Genomic DNA, 15,542 nt, shown 5'->3' on the forward strand with positions numbered 1-15,542 from the left:
AAGCACTCAGTGAAACATTTATGACTTTCATAAACAAGAGCCAGTGATTAATGTTAGCCCCCTTCTTTGGGATTTCTAATAAAGTATGACACATTTACACCCTCGGTCAACGCAGCCAAAGCCCTATTAAACATGTCTGAGAGGATAGATGGCCACGGCGCACACACACTCACACACACTCACTCACTCAGTCGCAGAAGAAAAGGAAATTAACCCAACAATGCCTCGCTCATGCTTTTCCGTTCAAGCCATAACAATCAAAGCGCCCTTCACGTCCAATTCGTCATTTAAGGCTTCTCCGATTGGAGCGCGCAGCTGGCGGCGAATCTCCTCAAAACCCTCCCGTATAACTGATCGTTCTGAGATCGCCTCCCACTTCTACTTGTCTCTTAGCCTCGTTTAACAGCTGGACTGCGCAGCGGGGGCTTGTAAAACACATGATATATTACGGCGAATATCGAGAGGGGAAAACACATCAACAACAAAACTCTTCTGGCTGAAGAGCCCGATGTCTTTATTCGCCCGTTTCCTTTCGTGAAAATGACTGCTCTCTCCCTTTAAAGTGAGAAACCGTTGTCGCTTATTTTCCAGACTTTGCACCTTTTGTGATATTAAAATGACGTGTTGCATTAGTGCAACAAAGGAGAATTGGAGTCGTATTATTATACGACTTCAATTTTCTCTTGAACCATACTGTACGACCTTTAACTTCAAAGACGTCAGAGTAAAAGTTTGAGCGAGGATGTAAGAAAACAGAAAATAAACGAGTGTGAAACACTTTTCCTCTCCCTCAATTTCTTGTTTGATGGCGGTTTTGATTGTATAAATCTGGCTGAATATTAGACCTTACCTCAGAAAACTGAGTAGAATGCTGTAGATGTAATAGAGCTGGGAAGGGAAAGGAAATGAAAGGACAAACTTTTAAATTTCAACCTGGTCTGATTGCCGTTTTTTAGTGTGTCTTTGAAATGCATATTAAAACGTCAATTCAAGTGAAGACTATTCAGTTCAACAGGAGCTTGGTCTACATATTTAACTCTGCTGTAAACAGCATTTGAGTCATGTTCACATTCAAAAGGTCAAAAAGCCGTCTAAGCATGGAAAACTTAAATTTAATCTTCTTATTTGGACTACTCCTGTTGCTAAGTCTCCCTGCGTCCTTGGGGCTATTTGGATGCGAGTATGCATGTGTGTGTGTGTGTGTGTGGTAATAAACTATGCCATGACTACATCTCTCCATTATACTGTAATCATCTAAAAGTAGAGAGAGACATTAAAGTGGGAATGAGGACATTTTAAGAAGGGAAAAAAACCATTATGGCCAATACCACAGTTTAGAGTGCCACACAAACTCGGCTTCACCTTTAGCCTCCATCCCAGTTACACCAGACACGCTGGGTGCTGTAGATGTAATCATTTCACTAGTTTAACATGGGTACCACTTTCTGTTATTCCATTCACCCACCTCAAAGCCATTACCAGCTGTGGTGTCATGGTAGAAATAATCCAGACGGTGATAATTGTGGCAAAAAATCCCTAATATAAACCAAACGACATGGTGTTTTTGGGGACCCATTAATTAACACTATAACTGAAATTTAAACAAGGCAAAAGTGAGCATGGCTCACTGCTTGACCTCTGCTAAAGTAGGGCCAAAGGTTTTGCCCTTTTGGAAAAATTTCAAAACTTTTGGGCACCCTGGACTTCTAACCCCCAAAAGGCACAACTAGACCACACCGTCAACTATCATACCAAATATGAAGTTCCTAAGTTAAATAGTTTCCGAGTTCTGCTACGGAAATGAAAGTTCGACACGCGAACGGACGGAAGGATGGACACGTGGAGTGCTATATACCCCTGACTAGGTTGTTGCGGGGGTATAATAAATGGACTGCATTTATGTAGCGCTTTTCTAGTCTTAGCGACCGATCAAAACGCTTTACAACACAAGCCAGCATTCACTCATTTACACACACATTCATACACTGGTAGCATCAGGAGCAATAAACATTCACACGCACACTCAGGAGCAATTTGGGTTTCAGTATCTTGCCCAAGGGTACTTCGACAGGTGGACTGCAGGAACCAGGGATCGAACCACCTACCTTCAATTCAATTCAATTCAATTCAATTCAATTTATTTTTGTATAGCGTCAAATCACAACAGAAGCTATCTCAAGACGCTTTATATATAGAGCAGGTCTATGACCGTACACCATAGTTTAGAGACCCAACAGTATCCACTAAGCGCACTGTGGCCAGGAAAAACTCCCTGATTACTGGGAAGAAACCTGGAGCAGAACCGGGCGCAGGGCGGGCGGCCATCTGCCTTCTGATTAGTTGACGACCACTCTTGTTTACTTATTTGTAATTACTAGAAAGAATACATTTAAGTTTTTGTTATTTTTTCTGCAGTAATGGTGCCTGCAATAATAATGAATCGATGAGTTGTCAACCACAAAATCTATCACCAACTATTTCAATAATCGATTAATCGGTTTGAGTAATTTCTTAAGAAAAAAAAGTAAAAATTCTGATTCCAGCTTCTTAAATGGGATTTTTTCTGGTTTCTTTACTCCTCTATGACAGTAAACTGAATATCTTTGGACAAAACAAGACATCTGAGTGGAGGCTAATTAACCAATTGCTAGCTTCCACTTTACGAGTGAAAGATAAACTTTACAGCATGGTCCTCCAAAATGCTAAATGTTAACCTAAATCAGTAGCCGTAAATATGCTAATAACATTTGTGGGCTATACAGGGCTATGACATGCTTCAGTCAGTAGCGCACCACAAAATATGACTCGCAATGGCGGCAAGTCATTGGAAACACCCATCTAGAGGCTTATGTGCTGTTTCCACAAATATGTCCCAAAACCTTTTTTTAAAACTCTTTTGAAAAATGGAAAAATATTCATAGTAGTAGTTTTCATAAACAATCTTTATTTTCTTACGGAAAAGTGAGTTTTGACTGTAAATGTATGTCAATGTCAAAAAGGTGTAGACGGCGTTAACCTCCACTACATCCCTGATTCTTGGCTTTTCTCCTGTCACTACACTGGCTTTCCCAGCATGTCTAGCCCTCTTCGCCCCAGTCCCACCCACTGTAACCATAGCAGCATTTTGTCTCAGACTTTACCAGGAATCCCATCGCCCTCCATCCCTACAGTACAGCCCCGAGCCACCCATTGTTTTATTGCTCAGTGTTATTCTCTGAAAGACTGGAATTCACCGCTTCATGGGGTAAAATCAAACCAGATATGTGGGGTGAAAGCTGGAGAGAAGGAAAGGGGGGGAAGACCTGTACTACAAGTCCTTTGGTTTTGGAGCTGTTACACTTCATTATAGATATTGATGGTTACGGACCATATGGTTGTACATGTTGTCAAACCATGAAATTTATCATTCTGTGATTGTTTGAATGGCTTGTTTGTTTGTGATTTTGTACAATGTGCAATTGTTCCTCATGCATACCCATAAAGTTATTAACTAGAAGTGAAAGAGCAAGAGTGCAGGAGGGAAGAAGGGGATAGAGGAAGGAGGCAAGGGGAAAGGGAGGGGAGGGTTTAGGGAGTGTGAGCCTGCTTGGCTCCCTGCTGGGCCTCCATTCATTGAAGCTGCTCTTTTACAAGGGACCCTGCCTGGCAGAGAGGGGCAAACCTGCCAGGGTAAAAAGAAAAGGGGGTGGGCAAGTCCAGTCAAGGATGCAACTGTTGCTATGTGGGGGAAAAAAAAAATACAGTAGTGTGCTTCGGTCTCCCTCAGTTCAGTTCAGTTTGGTTCAAGTCAAGTAAGTACTGCCAAAGCATCTAAATATAATTGGATTTAGATCATAAAAACAAATAACTAGTACATAACAATAAACATGTGTTCCTGATGTTACTGTGTCTTCAGGCTGTGTGCGTGTGGGTGGCTCTTATTGTGACAGTGCGATCCATGTGGGAAGTAAGGGGTGGTGTTAGTGGAGGTGGTGGAAGGGGGGGGGGGGGACTCTTATTGTGAAATCCCGGTGGAGGGTAATTGGAATTCAATAGGAGTTAGATCATGGCTGCTGCCTTAGTTCCTTTGAGAGAAAAGCTATGGGGGATTAGCAGTCGTTAGCCCATAGTGATGTGAAGTGGAAAGGAACAGCTGGCTCTCAGCTAGCCACATGGGGTGTGTGTGTGTGTGTGTGTGTGTGTGTGTGTGTGTGATTTTTTGTGTGTAAATGTAAGAGATAGTAAGCGAGAGAGGGTGTATTTCTGTCCCCTCCTCTCTCCATCTGTACAGTTACAGTGTGTGTGTGTGTGTGGCGAGGGGTGTGATTGCCACAGAAATCCCTGTACCAGAGGTGTAGCACTTAAATGAGTTGCCTCACCGCGATGGCTTGAGGATGGATGTAGTTCTACCCTAATGGCTTGTGTGTGTGTGTGTACTTGGGGTGTAGCTTATCACCTTGTGAATCCTATTCATTCTGTGCTATTCTTTGGCTCCTTGTTGCCGCCTCCACAATAGAAGTTTCTAGACTGTGGGAAGTCTGCTAAACTGTCAGGCCCGCAGTGTTTTACAAGCTCTGAACACTTTGTTATTTTATATAAAAGGCAGGCAGGCAGGTTTGCTGAATACTTGTGCCATTTTTATGTGGGAGGATGAAGGAGGGATAGAGGGAAGGCAGTGAAAGAGCAGGAGAGGAAGGTGGAGTAAACAGGCCTATTAGACGACCAGCCCCGAGGATCGGGCACGTGGCTCCAACACTGCAGCGAGCAGCAACCGCCGGCATAATAATGCGACGCAACGCTGGAGCATGGCCCCGGACCTTTGATGCTTTTATGTGTCTCTGGGTTAGATTATACCGTAAGCTCCTTTTGATTTTGCCAACACTGGAGTTTACACAGCTACTATGACCTGCGTCCTGCAGGAATATCGCATTATCTACGGCGACGACATTTCATTATTTGTTTTACCCTTGATGCTCATGCATTTCTAACAACGTTCAAACAGCCAGTGTTACTGCTGCATCTGGCGCCCACTGATGTTGGTGTTCTACATTTTGACTAAGGTAGCAGCAAGGCAAAACTTCCCTGCTACATGCATCCAACCATTACTTTATCACATTCTACATAAGTAAACTTAAAATACGGATGTAGCCAAAAAAAAAGACGTAATATCAGATATACACAATAATATGTCAAATTTTATTGGGTCAAATGATATATAATCCAACTTTGCTCAGGGTATAATAAATAGTTTTCAAACTGCTCAGTAGCACAAATCCCCTAGTCACCATATAGTCCAGTTATGCCTCTCAGAGAGAGCCAACCAAGTCAACACATTGTCACTCCCAACTCGTCAAATACCGACGCTTGGTCAGTGGCCCTACGCTTCAAACTATGACGCTCTAAGTACCCCTCTAGCATCAGTTTTGGACGTGTCAGGGACATAGTGTTAGTTTCGTTACATGCATAGTGTCTTTTCAAAATAAACTTCCGTGCTCACAGGAAACATATAGTTTCCACTCGTTACATGCAGTGTCTTTTCAAAATAAACCTCTGTGTTCACAGGAAACGTACAGTTTCCACTAGTTACACGCATACAGTGTCAACATTTTCAAATAAACTTCCAACAAAACAACAACTGCTTGGTTAGACTTAGGGAAAGATTGTGGTTTGGGTTAGAATAAGTATGTTTTGTTACGTAAAATAAGACTGTTTGTTACATAACTGGCGTTAGTTAAGTACGGAAGTTGCGTATCAAAACTATGGTAAAATAAGTCAACGTTGACTTGGTTTCGGGACACAGACACCCGTCTCCTGGGTGAAAGTCCTATGTTTGTTTGACCAATCTAAGCTCCACATCCACCCGTCCTACGCAGACTTTCTCGCTCTTTATACTATGTCAGTTGCTCTGACCGTCTAGTAATGATGCGGATATGTTTACATTGGAGATAGTTGAACGCTGGATGTGTCTCATACAGATGCTAAAAGGTGTCTCGTGGCGGTATCAGACGGCGAGGGCCACTGACCATGCGTCGGTATCTGACGAGTTAGGAGTGAGACTGGGTCGACCACGTTGCTTGCAGTGACTACATGGTAAGATTATAAATCAGCCTTACAGTGGTTCCCCGACAGGATGGTGAAAAAAAAAAGCAGCACTGCCACAGAAAGCTTTTCAGATGATAGGCACGGCCTCGTGAGAGACCTCAATTCAAACGCTGTATGGGATATATCAGACCTTTGTCTCACCCCCTCTGGGGTCAAAACGACAAGACCTACTCCTCTCATCAATGTCATGTTCTCCCTCTTCCTCTCTCTCCCTCTCCCTCTCTTTCCATCTCTATCCAGCCAGGTCAGGCTATTAAATGGTAGAATACATTATAGAGAAAGGGGGGCTAATAGATTGGAATATTATAACCATACAATAATTTCATGAAAAAGTCAAGGAGGGATCATCGCTCTTATTAACTCCAAGAGAAATTGAGGCTGAAAAATGTTCAAATAGAAAATGTTAATGCCAGGCTATACTACATGTAATTGTGCCTGCACCATTCCCTGGGCTGGCCCCATTCATGCCACTTTATTAGTGGTAATTGAGGATATGAATTATAAATGGGGGGTGATTTCTCTCCTCCTCCTCATTGAAAGTGAAGCGTAATGACCACTGCCATTGTTTAACCTTCATAATCGTGTGTTCTCATTTCTTTGCTTTCCTCTTTCCTTCCCCTTTTCCTTTTAACTTCTTAACTGCTCTCATCTTTTCTTTTATTTGTGCCTTCTATTTTACATTCCTGTCACTCCCCATTCTCTCCACTCCCCATCTTCTACATTTGTACTTTGCTCTATTTTATCTCTTTTTTTTCTGTTAACTTTTTTTAAATACTCCTGTCTTTTCTTTTATTCCTCTCTTCTACTTTCCTTTCCTGTCACTCCCCATTCTCTCCACTACTCATCTCCTACTGTATATCAGGCTGTTCTCATACACCGTTCGTAGCTATACCTACGAAAAGTAATGCACTGGAATTCGTATATGTCTCACAAAATCAATTTGTTTGCAATCCATGTAATCATGAACCAGGAAGTATAAAGATCGATAAACGCCGCGTAGGGAGGAGGTCGGGGTGGATGGATGGGTCTAAAAAGGCCGGACTCCCGCCCAAAAGACCAGCGTTCGTACTCCGTTTGAAACCAGAAGTCAACATTGATTGATTTGTCATGTAACCCCCATATTTAAGTTACGCCACTTCCGTAGTTATTTTAAACCAAACCACGATAACTAACAGGTTTTGTTGCCGAAACCTAACCAAGTCGATCTTTTCCTAAACCTATGTAGTTTTGTTGCCGAAACCTAACCAAGTCAATCTTTTCCTAAACCTATGTAGTTTTGTTGCCGAAACCTAACCAAGTCAATCTTTTCCTAAACATAAGTAAGTAATTTTGTTGCCTTAACATAACCAAGTTATTTACTGTAAAGAAAGACGTTTATTTTGATAAGACTGTATGTATGTAACAAGCGGAAATAGATACGTGTGTCACGTGTTGGTAGACATTCGTAGGAAAATGCACGAAAAATGAGGAATAACTTTTCCAAACCGTTGTATGAGGAAACCTTTCCTACAGTCCTAACCTTTTCTTATTTTTCTTCTCAGACTTCTGTTCTACAGTCCTAAATCAGCAGACCCACACATACATGGATACAAACACACATAATTACACACCCACACACTCAGATGAGGGGGTTGGCGGTGCTTTTTTACCTTGCTGTAATTGCATAATAAGCCCCACCAGTGATGTGAATGCCCCAGGCGAGGGATCCAGCAAAGTGGGAGGGGAGGCTGGGGGGTTTTCTTGGCATCGTTTCTGAGGAGTTCACTTTTTTATTTAGGCTTTTTAAAGATCAGCAGCTCCACACCTACCATCCAACAAAGTCCATTAGCCCCAGCCTCTCACCCACGACCAGTCTGCTTTTTATTTACAACATCAAACGTTTCACTTCATTAAATTACCTTTTCTTTCCCTCCCCTCCTTACTCTCTCGCTCTCTCTTTCTCTCATGGCTCTCTTAGTTGCATTTAGTTGAAACATGTTTTCCGAAACAAAAGGACGTGGGGGTGATGGGGGGATAAAACAGCCCTCCGATGCAGTCTGCAGTGGTTTTATAGCGTGGAATAATGGGCAATTGGGAGAAAGTATTTAATAGGAAACCGACATTGTGCTGTAATGCAACTGTTGTTAAAGGGAGACTCATTGAGCCGGTGTCTCTGAAACGCAGAGCGCTGCTGTTCGCCATTTTCCTTTTGAAGTCATCAACTGCCTTTTAAGTGGTGATGACTGCATGAGTCTGTTCTGGAGACACTTGAGTGTGTGTGTGTGTGTCCTGAGCTGTGATGTCAACGTTTGCAGTAATGGGGTTGTCAATGCAACACAGTGTAACCGCTGTATGGCACAATCCAAAACTGTACTACAGGTTGTAAGTTGTTATATAAAATACTAAGATGCAGGTCAACATATCCTCCTACAACGTTTTGTATGATTTCTTATGAAAAATTATTTCAATTGTTTTCCTAAAAATGTCCAGCAACATGTGACGCACGTGTCAATTTCCGCCCCAGTCTTTTCAAAATAAAACTACTTATTGGAGTTAGGTTTAGGAAAAGATTGAGTTGGTTAGGTTTAGGCAACAACACTACTTAGTTAGGTTTAGGAAAAGATTGTGGTTTGGGTTCAAATAACTTCGGAAGTGACATAACTTATGTACGGAAATTACGTGACAAATAAATCAACGTTAACTTCCGGTTTCACAAGGGGTACGAATACAGTCTACTGGGCAAAAGTTTGGTGTATTTGACACACCCATCCACCTCGACCTCTTCCCTTTATACTTCCTGGTTCATGATTTCATGATGATTACTTTTCGTATGAACAGCTACGAATGATGTAGGAGAACAGCCTGAAAAGGTGGATAATTTTTACTAAAAAAGTAACAACATCAAGCAAAGGCAACTTCAGTAAGATATCTTTCCCTTCCTCTGTTAAAATTGACTTTAGTCAGTCTAACCTGGCAACTTTGCTTCAAAGGCTTGCCCCCATACTGCCTTGATTATAAAATACAATGAAGTTAAGACAATTAGATATTATTTGAATTGTTCATTTTTACACATTTAGTTGTTGTTTACTCATCGTGGCTCCAATCTCCCGTCAGATATGCAAGATGTTGTGTGTGAAATCCTCCCTGAAACCCAAATCTTTTATTTTTTTTTTCTCCTCCCCAGCCATTGATTGAGAGTTTGATTTGATCTAGGTCCCTCATGTACTGCCACATCTGCAGCTTGTACTGCTGTGTGAAGCGGGCGTCAGCTGTGTGAGCATATAAATGAAACCAGAGAAGAGTGAAAGCTAAACATTCTCCCAGATCAATATTCCAATATCTAACATCAGGGAACTCCAATAAGTACAACGCTAGGGACACTTCAATGGCAACATCAAGGCAGTGGGGTTTACACACACACACACATGCGCACACACACGTGCACGCACGCAAACGATTAGTGGGTTTCAGATAGTGATCAGGCAAGCACCATAAAATCCATCCTACTTAGGAGAAGAGGAATAATCCATTTGGGGACAGGTTTCAATACGGTCCATACTAACCATGTCACGGTGAAGCGCTCACCAAAAGCAATGGGGGATAATTTGGGGCCGAGATACATTGGCAAATTTTTTGGAAGCAATGAAGTGAGGTCATATCGCCGGAAGCAGAGATAAGAATTAGCAATCAATGTTCATCAAGGTTGGTTAACATAATGGGCCTAAGGCCAACAAATGGGACCAAATACTGGTGGTTACACATTAACACTTTGATTGCTTCTGGTGAGTTGAAACGGCAGCGATCACTTTGACCAGTTGCTTTCTCATCAAGCTTTATAACTGACTGATGTGTAATTATTTAAATGTGGATAAAGACATTCCAGCAAATGATGGGTCAATTTAATAAAAAAAGGAGACGCCAGGCAGAGGGAAACGGTTACAAAACGTCCATCTGCAATGCCTCCTTCTTGCTCATTTTTCACCCAAATTATTAAGTAGCCTCCATTAGTCTTGGACATCTTTGTTTGGACAATAAGCAATGAGGCTGAACTAATGACCCTTACCCTAATCACATCAGAGGGGAGGCAGAAGTGTGTGCTCCAACACTGTGTGTGTATTTGCGTAAAGCAATGACCCCAACGACCAGTGGTCATCGAAGCGCTGACCACCGCTGGTCGATACCCCTCCCTCCTGCCCCACCATCTCGACCACCTAACCAATCCTTCCTCCCCATCATCCCTTCGTCCTCCTCCCCACAAAGCCCATTCGCGGCCCCAATCAATGTCGAATTATGGGTTATTTATTGAATAATCAAAAAGGTATTATGGGGTCCGGCTGGCTGACTAGCCTGCAGTAGCTGACAATAGGGAAATGGAAGGTGGTGGTGGTTGGTTGGGGGGGGGGTGGGGGGACTATTTATCAGCCTAGCTGCCATGCATGCATTTGAAATTAGGGTAATCAGCTGGCATGTAAACAGTAGGCCCAGCAGCTGGCTGCCAGACAGCTCGGCTATTACTCACTTGCCACTTATCACCGCTGACGTCCGAGTGTGTGTGTGTGTTTGAACGCGTGCATATATTAGAGGTGACGGAGTACGCATTTAGGGATTGGTGGTGCTTATGTTTGTTGTGAGAGAGTGTGTGCATGAGCTTATTCATGTTATGCAAGCCGGTATTGGATCCCCTTTAACCTGTAGGGACGCTTTTTTCTGGAGCTTTCAACCGCCTCCAGTGGTCTTCATAAGCAGATGAAGTTTGCTCAGTTGTCACGGTCATGTCACGCCACAACCGAGCTGTCTCCATGACAACCGAGCAAACTCCACCTGTTGATGAAGACCATGAGAGGCAACTCCAAAAAAAGCTAGTAAGTAAACCTTGAGATTTTTTTTTTTTGGTCAACTATGGGGTGGGCAAAAGCTGCCCTGTTTCATAAAGGTTTTCATAATATTTGCTATTCCTTAACTTGCACTGCTTAAAATATATGATTAGGGCTGTCAATCGATTAAAATATTTAATCACAACACATTATTTATCTGTTTAAAATGTACCTTGAAGGGAGATTTAATTTTATTTAATACTCTTATCAACATGGGAGTGGGCTAATATGCTTGCTTTATGCAAATATATTTATATATTTATTATTGTAAATCAATTAACAACACAAAACAATGACAATAATTGTCCAGAAACCAGAAAGGGGAGACTCGTGGGTACCCATAGAACCCATTTTCATTCACATATCTTGAGGTCAGAGGTCAAGGGACCCCTTTGAAAATGGAAATACCAGTTTTTCCTCGGCAAAATTTTGTGTAACTTTGGAGCGTTATATATCCTTCTTTGCGACAAGCTAGCATGACATGGTTAGTACCAATGAATTCATTAGGTTTTCTAGTTTCATATGATGCCAGTATCTTTACTCTAGCTTTAAAACGACCTACTATTGAATAAAAAAAATCTAAAAATCACAAATTGCATTAATGCGTTAAAGAAATAAGTGGCGTTAAAACAAATTTGTGTTAAAGCGTCATTATCGCGTTAACTTTGACAGCCCTAAATGTCATATGTAGCTATGTGGGTACATTGATGTTACATCACTCAGAGGCTGTCCTGACAATGGTGGCATGACCACACAGGAAAAAAAAAGAAAAAAGGATTCATAATCAATGCAGAAAATTGTAGAGGTTAGGATTTGAAACCCAGAGTCCCTAGGCCACTTGTAAACTAATCTGCCAGGGCAGCCCTTTGTGTCAGAGGTCAACAGACATCATTACAGCGGGCGTGCAGGGGGCAGAGGAAAGGGCACGTCTGCGTACGTGTCTGTGTGTGCGTGTGTGTTTGTGTGAAGGGCAGATGAGAGGGCAGGGTCAGCCGCTGTGGGCAGATCATCTTTCCCTCCAGAGCTTTGGCCCGTGAGGACTGGCTGCGTGCTGCCGGGTTTAGAGTGGAGGGCTTATTCTGACTGGGCAGACAGGACCTGATTTGTGTTCTAAACACCACAACAAGCTAACACAGGAGGCTGTATGGAGAAAACATCTTATTAAAATATCTTAGTTTGAATGTGTGTCGGTGGTAAATAGATGTGTCTATCAAGGGAGTTTTGCATAAGTCAGTAGATATGGTTGTGCCTTCGATTATGATTTATTAGGGATTATAAACAGGGCAATAGAGTGTTGCAGGGATGACGTATTTTGTAGGTCAATCAGGAAGTTAGCATCGCCCTGGTTCCCTCGACAAAAAGCCATTTTTCCATTGGGTTTTGTATTATTGCAGAAAATAAGCTCTGTGGCCAACAAACGTTTATGACGTTTTACTTTTGTTCAGCAAGATATTCTTCACAATTGAACACCCCTTTTATGATTTTTGAAGTTTAAATTCAATCACCAGAAGCAAAAAGTTAACGTTTGGCTATAAAAGAACTACACCACGGTTGCATGATATGGCTGCAAAGGCGGACGAGTCGCCGTGATGATGTTTAGTAGTCTCATTTAGCCACTTGTTAGCAACCGCCTATTTTAAGACACATAAAAGCTTAAAAAAAACGATAAAATCTCTTCAGCTTGTTTTTAACCACAGACCTTATTTCAAACATCTAACTAAAAAACAATTAACTTCCAGACAAGGGAACCAGAAGTGCTAAAACTCATTTCTGTGTTTTAGGGCTCATTTCTGCAGCACTCTATAAACTTGCTTTCTAACAACTTAGACCATTGTCCTAGCCTACACTTCCCATAATGCACCATGTCTACTTTGCTCCAAAGGAGAAATCGTGCGTCCATTCTCCAGTTTCTCTCCTCAACTACGAATTAGGTTTCCTATATGTATGTATATGCAAATAGGGGCATCAAAAACATCAACAAAACATATTTTCTCACTTAAAAGAAAATCTTTGAACATATCCTTTAATAATGGGAGTATAAGTATGTGTACAGCTGTATCAGAGCATGTTCAGTTGTGTCCATACATGTGTGTGTGTTCACGCTGACGGAGGTTAAACCTATATCTTGAGGGTCTGTCTCTCCGTATTAAATAAAGTGGCGTCTCGGCGTCCTCCCCTTAAACAGCCCTATCAATCTGGCCCACTTATGGACTCCATAAATTACAAGCCAATCACAATGCCTCACTAATGCTCTGGCTGGAGCCGCGGTGCACAGGAGGCAGGGAGCAAAGAGGTAAATGAGGAAAGGAAAGGAAAGGAAAAGAGGATAGTTAGAAGACGCAGGAAAGTAGCTTAGAAGAAGGGAATGCAGAAAGTGCATGAAAAGAAAGAAAGGAACAAAGGAATAGAGATATATTTATCCATCCACTCCTCTGTCCATCTATTTGTCTCCCCCTCTTGCTTTTAAGACCTGTGCACTGTTGACACTTATTGCATGTCGCCATATTTTCATCCCTCAAAAAGCATTAGAAAAGCCAATGTTGGGGCGGGGTAAGTGAATTAGGATTGGTTTTTGCCTCCCCTGGCCACAGAGGGAGGTAGGGTTACCCACAATAAGATCAGAAAGAGACCAATTTTGTTTCCGTTGCCATTCAAAACAAACAATGGGCACCTAATAGCCCTGCAGCATCTGTGGCCTCGCTCAGGCCAAAACACACATGATGGCCCTGGTCGATAGACGCCGACAGCTAGATGGACGAGTGGAGTCGCGCACCAGAGCACACACACGCGCACACACACACACGCATGAAGGCAGCGGACGCACACTCACGTAGGCAGACGTGATTTTCCCTGATAGCTGCGAGCTGCCTGGAACACTAGTTAGCGGTTGGTGTAAAAGTGGCCTGAGTGCTTCTGAAGACACCGATCATATCAGCGAAAAGAGGAGAATAGAGGCTTATCGACTCAGAGGGGCTGACGGACAGGGAGAGAGAGAGAGAGAGGGATTGGTGGTCATGTCTAGCCAACACATGCTGGAGGTGATCTAATCTTCGGGCATTACACTGACAGACAGGCAGCGAGTACTATTTGAGGATGGATACATGGATGTCGAAGGAGATTTGTGTTTTTGTTGCACTTGTATTGTTATCATCATAAAGGTACCCAGGGACATGCAAAACTTCCCCAAAATACAACCAAAAATATCTGTTGGCTCTAGCTTCTTTAGTGTGAGGTTTGATATTTTCTTTTTTTAAATTAATTTGGGTTTGGAGCAGTTTCTCAAACAAAACAAAGAAGCTGACTATGTCAATTTTGGCCATAGGAAAGTCCAAATGATCCTAATTCTTTCAACTATTTTCTGTCTCCCACGTCCCAAATTGATTCATTTCCTCCTCTCAAATCTGAAATGACCAGTCAATTAACCACTTCAAAACCGTGGTAACGTTGTTTGCCTCGCTCAGAGGCTATCCTCACCTTAATAACACTACTCTATGAGCAACGGAAGGACGACTTTGTACTCTGCGGCTCACGTTACCTCAGTTTCACAAGCGTGTCGGAGAACTACGGTGGCCTTCAGGTAACGTAATAACACCAAAGGCTTTCTCTAGAGCTTTGGTTGGTTTGGTTTCAGGGCTACTGTAGAAACATGGCGGAGCAACATGGCGGACTCCGTGAACATCTTTTGGCGATCTTCCACATCCATTTCTGGGCCCAATGGCATCACGTGACGGACACGGAAGTTGTAGTACCGCCGTTTTAAATCCTGGCGCTCTTCCTGGGGGCTTGCCCACTCCCTATGTAGATATAAAGGGCTCATTCTAAGCTAACAAAAACACAATGATTCTTAGTTTCAGGTGATTATACACCAATGAAAACATAGTTATGAATATTATATTCCATTTCTGCTAATAGATGCCCCTGAAATGCTACACACTGGTCCTTTAAGTCGTTTCTCAAGCCAAAAATGGTTAATATTTGTTGGCTTCAGCTTTTCAAATGTGAGGTTTTATTGATTAAAAAATCATTTTAAAATGAATATCTTTGGATTTGAAACGATTGCTCTGAAATAAAACATGCAATTTGATCACAATGGGTGATAGGAACGAGGCATTTTTCACTATTTTCTCACATTTTAAAAGCTAAATGATTAAAAATAAAGAAGCCTTGAACCTTTCAACTTCCAACATCCCAAATGGATCCATTTCCCTTCCATCCCCTCTCATGTTCGACTCAGGGAGATGGGGGGTGGGGAGGGAGAAGCTAATTCGCTGTTGCACCTCAAAACCTATAGTTAACTGAAGGAAATGCAGGTAATAATTTGTGATAACAAGGAAAATGTCTTAGCTGGTCTAATACGCCCTCTGGGTTCTACAGTAAGTACGGACGCTCTACGTACAGCAGCCTGACCTCACACTGGCCTCAGCTAATGACATTAGGACAGACACCTTGGAGTTGTAACAGGGTCACCCATGGTGCACCTAGACACACACACATGCAGACACACACTAAATGGCCTGTGAACATGCATACACATACACACACACACACACACACACACACACACAGTCCCGAGTCCCCTGGGCGAGCCGTTAAAGAAGCTTCCCTCTC

The 15,542-nt window shown here is 42.4% G+C and overlaps 1 protein-coding gene and 1 long non-coding RNA gene across 9 annotated transcripts in view; one reads left to right on the top strand and one right to left on the bottom strand.

Annotated features, from left to right (window-relative positions):
• Positions 1 to 15,542, bottom strand: part of rnf220a (ring finger protein 220a) — a 313,964-nt gene that overhangs the window by 81,426 nt on the left and 216,996 nt on the right. The window lies entirely within an intron of this gene.
• On the top strand, positions 1,720 to 14,825 carry LOC119498138. Its single transcript, XR_005209067.1, has 3 exons — positions 1,720 to 1,865; positions 11,660 to 11,674; positions 14,815 to 14,825. It is a non-coding gene; the product is annotated as an uncharacterized LOC119498138 (long non-coding RNA).

This window comes from Sebastes umbrosus, chromosome 12, assembly GCF_015220745.1.
Source record: "Sebastes umbrosus isolate fSebUmb1 chromosome 12, fSebUmb1.pri, whole genome shotgun sequence".
Classification (NCBI taxonomy): domain Eukaryota; kingdom Metazoa; phylum Chordata; class Actinopteri; order Perciformes; family Sebastidae; genus Sebastes; species Sebastes umbrosus.